The sequence below is a fragment of the Narcine bancroftii genome, chromosome 3 (genome assembly GCF_036971445.1).
Source record: "Narcine bancroftii isolate sNarBan1 chromosome 3, sNarBan1.hap1, whole genome shotgun sequence".
Classification (NCBI taxonomy): domain Eukaryota; kingdom Metazoa; phylum Chordata; class Chondrichthyes; order Torpediniformes; family Narcinidae; genus Narcine; species Narcine bancroftii.
The window spans coordinates 170,332,556-170,339,603 of NC_091471.1; the positions used below are offsets into that span (position 1 = coordinate 170,332,556).

A 7,048-nucleotide genomic window follows, 5' to 3' on the forward strand; every position below is an offset into this window, starting at 1 on the left:
TCACCTTTGTTACCTCTTCAAAATGTTCAAGTTTGAAAGACATGAACTCCCCTGCACAAAGCCATTTTGACTATCCAAAATAAGTCTTTTTTTATCAAATATAAGTAAAGTCTATCAAAAAGAATCTTCTCCAATAGTTTGTCTACCTTAGATATAAGGTTCAATAGCCTATAATTTCTTTATTTGTCATTGATTTTAAACAAAAGTGGATAATTGGCTAGTCTCCAATCCTCTGGGACTTCTACTGTTGCTGAAGAGGATATAAATATCTCTGTCAAAGATCCAGCATTCTCTTCCCTTGCTCCAATAACCTGAGAGCTCTGTGGTCTTAATGAATTGCAAGAGACCAAATATCTCCTTCTTCTTTATATCAGTGTGCCTTGTTGAAATATTAGTATACCCTTTCTTGATCTCAGTATCATCCATGTCTTTCTTCTTGATGAATACCAATGTATTCATTTCATAACTCACCCTCTTCCTCTGAGACTACTATTGTTACAAGCCCAAAGGATACCCCAAAACCCAACAGCAATAGACATTCACCAAGACAAGTAGTTACTTAAACAAAAGTTGTTTTTAATTAACTTTAAACATGAAAACAGAATCAAACTTTAACTTATCTCTATACTTAACTAACCCAAATTAACCCCCTTCTAATTCTAAGCACACATGTATGCAATGTGTGTGTAAATTTAAGAAAAGTTCTTTGGTTCACAATTCAATCTCACTTCTCCTTCTTCCAAGTTCTCTGGTTGCAGGCAATTCTCATACTGTGCACAGAATTGAACAGGTATAAAGTTCACCAGCCTTTGGTGCTCGAAAGGTAAATGTTTACCGCTTAGGAATGTTCTTGTAGGGTTTGCAGAGAGAGATTTGTTGTTCCAGGATTTCCACAACTGAGGTACCACCATTAGTCACGTCAAGGTCTCGCTGATGAAACTTGCCCCATCAGGATTTTCCAAATGGTAACCTCTTTCTTTCAGGTCATCACAGAGTTCCTTTCTGTTCCCCTTATTCCAAGAGAAACATCAGACAGATAGTACTTTCAGCCATCCACTGCTCTGGAACTTTCTGTTTCCAAGCAGCTCTTCCTGGCTTGCTCTGTTCAGCTGCTTTCAGTGTCACCCTCACTGGCTGAGAGAGCTTCTTGAACTAGTCTCCCTCTCTCTCCAACTGCCAACTGCCAGGAAGCCCATGTGACTCCTCAGTTGCAAAAACCCCCCACCTTCTTCAGCAAACCACAGGAGTTCTCCTCTCTTGGTCAAGCTGTTGTCTTAGATCAACAAAACCCAGGAGCGACACTTCTGTGAGCACTTTGCAGAAAGGTTAGAAGCCTTGTAGCCTGTCTCCAGTTTCAAACAATGGTCTATTCATTTCATGACATCATTTCAATCAGCACCTACTTGTGAAATGTGCATGAAGGTCTCCAAAGATCCTGCAATGCTACTGAATATGAATTCTTCAGTCTTTCAAATAAGATCCGTTTTAAAATGTGTGTATGTATGTAACCTACTCTAATTTTACCAAATTCCTCCCAATATTTATCCATTACACTATGCATTAATTCCCTTCTTAGGTGCAGGTAGCCCTACCCTCTCCTTAATTGCTCTCTCAGTTTTAGGGTATGTATAAAAAGCCTTTGGAGCATACAATTCTAGCGAGCTGTGGAGGCCCAATTATTGAACGAATTTGAAACAGATATCAATGGATTCAGTATTTTAAGGGAATGAAGGAATATGGGAATGGTATGGGAAAATGGCATTGAGATAAAAGATCATATGATCACAATGAATTATGGAACAGGCTTAAATGACAAAAATGGCCTCCATCTGTTCCTATTTCTCCAATAAAGTCAAAGTTTTACATCAGAGTAAACATTTGGCTGTGTTTGGTCCTTATCATTTTAAACATTTCTTAAAGAACATTTAGACACTTTTAAATATTATAAACATACCCATATATTCACAATGCTATTCAAAAGGTTTCCCCTCAGGTCTCTTCTAAATGTTTTCTCCCTCACTTTAAGCCAATGCCCTTTAGTTTTAGACTCCTCAATCCTGGGATTAAAAACTGCAACCATTCATCTTATCCATGACCCTTTGCTTCCTATACTCCAGAGAAAACTAACCCAGCCTCTCCAAATTAATGTTAACTTATCTGTCTTGGTTCAAATTGGCAACATTGATTCTTTAAGTCATGAAGTTATACAGCATGGAACAGTCCTTCAGCCCAACTGTTTTGTGTCCAACAAGTTGGCATTCTGAGCTAGTCCAACTTGCCTGCATTTGATCCATATCCATCAAAGCCCTTCCCATCCATATACAAGTCCATATGCCATTTGCATGTTGCAATTATGCCATTGCTCAGAGGTGGTAGGTTTGACAAGTGAGAAAAACATGAGATTGAACTTGAACTCAAGCCCTTCAATTGCAGAAGGATCCTTGTGATTTTTTTTTGCATCCTTTTCAGCTTAATGTCATCTTTCCTACCATTAAGCGACCATAACTGTGCATCTCTGGTCTCAGGCCTCTGATCTGAAATGCAGGACTTCTACTACTACACTCTGACTTATTACATAAAACCAATTGTGAATCAAATTGGCCAACTCACCCTAGATCTCATGCGATCAGACCTTCCAGATGTCTATATTGAAGGACCTTGTCAAAGATCTAGCTAAAATCCACATAGACAACATCCACTAATACTGCCCTCATCAATCTTCTTCATTGGCTTTTCAAAAAGCACAATCAAATCTGTGACACATGAGTTCCCAGGCACAAAGCTATGCTGACCATCTCTGATCAGTCCAAATGCTGGAAAATCCTGTCCCTCATCTTACATTCTGCAACAATTTTACAGAGAATGAAAAGGGCATTCTAAAGCAATACAAACTGCTTAACCATCCATTGAAAGTGCAGGAGATGTCTATTGAACAAGGTTTATAAGGTTTAAGAACTTCCATTCCTGAACATTATGCATAGAGACTGCCAATTAACTACAGCAGTGTTTGAATTTCATTTTGCCTTGAAGATTTGAATCTTGTCCTTGAGTTCAATGGTTAAAATGGGATCTCTGCTATTCCCATCCTCAGGCAATCAAAGAAAACTTCTTTATTTTAAAGTATTAACACTGAGTCGTGTGGTTTAGCCTTAATAACATGATGGCTCTGCCTGAACAATGCCGCGAGCTTTATTTGGACGACACACTCTGGTCAGCTTAGGTAAGTACAGCTTTCGGCTCACTAGGCACTGGGTATCAGACAGCAGCTCATATTTTTAAAATATGACATCCATGGGTCTCCTGTGAAATTACATGGAATACTGGATAGAAATTTGTCTGATTATATCAAACATCCATCTCATGGATGTTAATAATATAAGTGAGGTCAGGATTGTTCACAATCTTGTGCACTTCCTGACAGAGTAAGTTAAAATTAGCAATCCCTGAAACATAGACCATCAAACAGTACAACACAGGAACAGGCTCTTTTACCCATGTGTCTGTACCAAACATGATGTCCAAATGAAACTAACACTCTGCTGCTTGCATTTGATTGATAATTCATCCATATTAACATAGCTATTAGAACACTACTTTTGCATTTGCTTCCAGCACTATTCCTGGCAGCCAGTATCAATTCCCTGTGGAAAATACTTTGTCCAATGCATTTCTATTAAACAGCTTCTTCTTGTATGTGATGCCTTTACCCCAGGGAAAAAAGATTCTGATTGTCCAAACTATCTATGAGGACTCCCCTCTGCCTCCGATGCTCCAGGGAAAGCAGTTCAAATTTGCCTACCCTCCCACCATAACTCATACCTTTTAAACCAGGCAATATCCTGGTAAACCACACTTGGAGTATTGTATTCAGTTCTGTTACAGGAAGAATGTGGAAGCAATGGAGATGGTGCAGAAGAGATTTACCAGGAAGTTGCCTGAATTGGAAATGGCTTATGAAGCAAGGTTATTAGAGATGAGGCCTTTCTCTTTGGAGAGAAGGATGAGAGGAGACTTAATAGAGGTCTACAAGATTATAAGAGGCAAAGATAGGGTGGAGAGCCAGCACCTTTTTCCCATGGCAGGAAGAGCAAACACCCAAGGACATATGTACCAAGTGAAAGGAGGGAAGTTTAGGGGAGACATTAGTTGTAAGTTCTTTTCACAGAGTGTTGTGGGTGCCTGGAATGCCATGCCTTGGATGGTGGTGGAGGGTGAACCATTAAGGGCATTTAAGAGACTCTTATTTAGCACATGGATGGAAGAAAAATTGAGGGTTACAGGTTAGGGTGGGTTGAGAATTTTTTAAGGATTATATGAATCGCCACAGGATCAAGGTCCAAAGGGCCTGTACTGTGCCGTAGTGTTCTATGTTCTAAATCTCTTCTGTAATCTTCCATAGCTTCCACATCCTTCCTGTAATGGGGTAGCTAGAATTGCACCAGTAATTCTAATCTTTTGTACCTATATTTTATGTATGAGACGAAAAGGAGACATCAGGTTTATTTACATGGGGGAGCAGTTTGTATAATATGGCCTGCCTCACTGCTCCAGAGACTGTTGGGTTCAATCCTAATCTTGAGTGCTGTCCATGACTGCACTGGCTTCCTACAGATGCTCTGATTTCATTCCATTGATATGCTGGTTGCTTTCAATTACTCTCTAGTTGCAGGATAAGGGCAAGTTGAACAAAAGACAAGTTGATGTGCAGGTCTAAGAGAGAAAAAAGCTATTGGGATACAGGGAAGTATGAAAAAGCAGGAATGGAGCCAATGGGATTGCTCGCCTGAGAGATGGCTTGAACCGAGGGTCGGGCGGCCATTAATACGGCGCGGCTGTCGGGGTCCCAAAGCCGGGCCGGCGCGGCCTACACAGCCCGAGTGGGGCGGCGGGTGGTTGTGGCTGGCTCCTTGAGCGAGTTGAAGCCGGGGCCTTTCCTCCGGATGGCCTCGCTGCCCTTGTCCAAGCTCTGTACAGCGGCGGAGCAGGCAAGGCGGAGGGGGAAACGTCCTGTGCCTTGACTCAGCGCTTTCACAGCTCACCGCAGGCAGGCTTCGGAGTCGATGCTGTCGCCCCTCTCTTTTAATTGAAATTAGCTCAATTTAAGGGAACTTGAGGATATCCGCAGTTCTGGAATGAAGCATTTCCGTGATATCCAAGTGGATGACGCGAATATATTCTGTAGGCAAGGGCTTATTGTTCCTAGTAATCCTGCATATGACAAAGGGGCTTTCAAGATTGAAATAAACTTTCTATCAGAATATCCTTTCAAACCACCTAAAGTTACTTTCAAGACAAAGATCTATCATTCCAACATTGATGAAAAAGGAAAGTTTCTCTCCCTATCATTCATGCTGAAAATTGGAAACCAACAACCAGAACTGAGAACATTATTCAGTCACTCTTTCAACTTGTGAATGACCCACAGCTTGACCATCCTCTAAGAGCTGACCTAGCCGAAGAATACGCTAAGGACCGTAAAAAATACTGTAAGAATGCTGACGAGTTTACTAAGAAATATGGAGAAAAGCGACCGGTGGATTAAAACTTCTGTCATGCTGCCTTTCCAACACCAGATTGTGGGAAGTTCATTTCTTTCAACACATCATCCAGCAGGACTCTTATAAACATGTACAAGTATCACCTTTGGTGTTCACTTGTGGCTGTTACTAACTTTCTACAGTTTTCATATAATCAGAAATGGTTTAGATAATGACTGTTCAGATCAGATTAAAACTTTAAATAAGACAGTCTAGTTCTGCTTTCTAGTTTAAAAAACAGAAATCACTGCTTAGTAAACAGCATTTCTCTCACAATTCAACGTTCCTTTAACAGATGGGATTCTTTGCTTAATAATAGGTTTTTTTTGTTTCCTTCAACTCCACACTTCCCTTTATTTCCTCTGCTTTTTTTAAATATAAACCAAATCAATGTCTTAGTGAAAAAAGTTCTGAAGAAGGTGGGTGAAGGTTGATGGAAATTGTTTACTTTTCTCTTAATGTTGCACTGTGTTGTGTGAAGCTCATTTGCAAGTAACCTGGCCTACAATGTGTTTAGCATAATGGGAAGAGAAATATTAATGTTGCAGGGGAGAATAAAACAGCTTGTTCCCCATGTAAAAAAAAGAGATGGCTTGAATCGAATGGGTGGAATAGCCTCCTATGTTGATCAAAGATTTTTGGAAAGTGATGGAGGGCAGAACGTTATCCTTGCACGGAATATGTGCCAGGCTCACAATGCTGCACTGAACTCTAGAAATTTCATTATGACCTCAAATTTTGGAAGTGAAGCCCTGTGGGGAACACGGTTAGTATAGCAATTACTGCCACGCTATTTCCAGTGCCAGTGACCTGGGTTCGAATTCGACTCTGTCTGCAAGTAATTTGTGCATTCTCTCCATGAGCTGTGGAGATTTTCCTTAGATGCTGTGGTTGCCTTCCAGTCTCCAAAATGTACAAGGTTGAGAGGTCAATTGGATGTAATTATGAGACATAGGTTTCAATAGCCAGCTGTGATTCAGAAATTAAAATGAAAGCTCAAAGAGTCTAGGGTTCATTAAAATCTTTAACACCAGGCATTGTATATTGTTGTCACTGCAGACTATGGGTTGTCCAAACCTGAACACTTGGATTTCAATTGAGATATAGACTGTAACATTCCCTGAGAATCGGTGACAAATTTGAATAAAAGGTGCAATGGTTATTCTGGCTCAGAAACATCTCAATGTCTGCATCCAGGGTGATGACACCTAGCCTGGGACATTACCTCAGCAAAGGGGAGTGGACTCAGTTTGATAAAATGACAGCTAAACAATTATTTGAGTACCGCAGAGAGCCCACCTCACTGACAAAAGACAAAGGAGGAAAAACCCAACACCAACCCCAACCAACCAATTTTCCCCTGCAACCGCTGCAACCGTGTCTGCCTGTCCCGCATCGGACTTGTCAGCCACAAACGAGCCTGCAGCTGATGTGGACATTTACCCCCTCCATAATTCTTCGTCCGCGAAGCCAAGCCAAAGAATAAATTTTTTTTAAAATGGTTCTTTTTT

At 40.7% G+C, this 7,048-nt stretch overlaps 1 pseudogene; it reads left to right on the forward strand.

The window, feature by feature from the left end:
- The first annotated feature begins 5,107 nt into the window (after nucleotides 1-5,107).
- LOC138756289 (ubiquitin-conjugating enzyme E2 L3 pseudogene) lies at nucleotides 5,108-5,745 on the forward strand (annotated as a pseudogene).
- The last annotated feature ends 1,303 nt before the right edge of the window (nucleotides 5,746-7,048 follow it).